At 43.8% G+C, this 1855-nt stretch overlaps 1 pseudogene; it reads left to right on the top strand.

Moving 5' to 3' along the window:
- The first annotated feature begins 906 nt into the window (after positions 1-906).
- LOC116898073 lies at positions 907-1270 on the top strand (annotated as a pseudogene).
- Positions 1271-1855: the final 585 nt, after the last annotated feature.

Below are 1855 nucleotides of genomic sequence, written 5' to 3'. Positions count from 1 at the left end.
TTCGGAGATTACAGTTAAGTGATTGGATGAATCTCAGAAGAGACCTTGAATTTTGGACTTTTAATGTTGTTGAGACTACTATAGACTATGGGAGCTTTAGAAGTTAGACTAAATTTATTTTTTTTATTATGTTATGGCTAAGTATGACCCCCCATAGACTCATGTGTTTGAACAAGCCTGTGGGAGTCAGAGAATAGAATGTGATGGTTTGTATATGCTCTGCCCAGGTATTGACACTATTAAAAGGTATAGCCTTGTTGGTGTAGGTGTGTCACTGTGGGCGTGGGCTTTAATACCCTAGTCCTAGCTGCCTGGAGTCAGTATTCTTCCGGCAGCCTTCAGATGAAGATGTAGAACTCTTAGCTTTTCCTGCACTATGCCTGACTGGAAGCTACCATGTTCCCGCCTTGATGATAATGGACTGACCCTCTGAACCTGTAAGCCATCCCCAATTAAATGTTGTCCTCATAATACATGGAGTCTGTTGCCTTGGTCATGGAGTCTGTTCACAGCAGTAAGACCCTAACTAAGACACATGCTTTCACAGCTCTCAGCCATGCTCAGTTGGCTTTGCTGCTTCAGTGTCTGTGGTTTGACTAAATGTGTTAAGAGTAGACAACAGGACAAAGCTGTTCACTGCACAGTGGCCAAAGCCAACGGAGAGAAATGTTCTGAGTCACAACAGACGCTTCAAGACTCGGACCTTGAAGACCTGACTTCGGACCTTTAGCCCCCCACGTAAAAGTCAGACAGGGGTAGCACTGCACCTGTAATCCAAGTTGGAGACAAAGAGTCTCCAGAGCAAACTGCCTTTCTGAGGAGCTAAAGCTGTGGCCTCAGGGTTCAGTAAGTTCTCTCCCTGCTGAATAAAACAGAAAGCTAGCTTTCCAACTTGGGCCCGGCAGAATGGCTCCCACAAAGGGTAGCGAGAAGAAGAAGGGCCGTTCTGCCATCAATGAGGTGGTGACCTGAGAATACACCATTAACATTCACAAGCGCATCCATGGAGTGGGCTTCAAGAAGCGTGCTCCTCAGGCACTCAAAGAAATTCAGAAATTTGCCATGAAGGAGAGGGGGACTCCAGATGTGCACATAGACACCAGGCTCAATAAAGCCGTCTGGGTCAAAGGAATAAGGAATGTTCCGTACCGCATCCAAGTACATTTGTCCAGAGGCTGAGGATTCACCAAACAAGCTCTACACACTGGTAACTTACGTGCCTGTTACCACGTTCAAAAATCTACAGATGGTCAGTGTGGTTGAGAACTAACTGCTGAATGTCAAATAAAGTTACAGAACTGCAAAAAAAAAAAAAAAAAAAAAAAAAAAAAACAAAAACCCAGAAAGCTGTAAAAGTGACACCTCAGCCCCATGCATGATTGCACACCAGCACACAGGGTGCTCCACATACACATGCAAAGTAAAAGATACATGTTTATCTTCCCTCTAAATTTGTATCTCTCTATCCATAGACTCAAGTCCCCATTTCCAGCGTAGAAGCTAATGACAGTTAATGGCTTCTGAGAGAGGAAAACTCAATTTTCTCTTAGACTGTGGCCCTGGTAGGTTTGCCATACTTCAGTGTATGACCCAGCACTCAAATTAACACCACTGGACTATAAAAGAAAGAAAAAATTATGATATAAAGTTGGGGAAATGCAATTGGGAGGGATTCGGAGCGGGAGTAGGGGATGAGAGCATGATCAAGTCCACTGTGCCATGTATGAAATTCTCTATAAAATTAATTTTTTAAATTATTTTCTTAATTAGTATGTGTGTGTTTATCTTCCATAGAAAAGCCCCAGGGATGGAGGCTATCCATGGACAGACGGCACAAAACAGGGCACCCTGGGGT

This window comes from Rattus rattus, chromosome 4, assembly GCF_011064425.1.
Source record: "Rattus rattus isolate New Zealand chromosome 4, Rrattus_CSIRO_v1, whole genome shotgun sequence".
In the NCBI taxonomy this organism is placed as follows: domain Eukaryota; kingdom Metazoa; phylum Chordata; class Mammalia; order Rodentia; family Muridae; genus Rattus; species Rattus rattus.
This window is presented reverse-complemented; position numbering and strand designations above follow the sequence as displayed.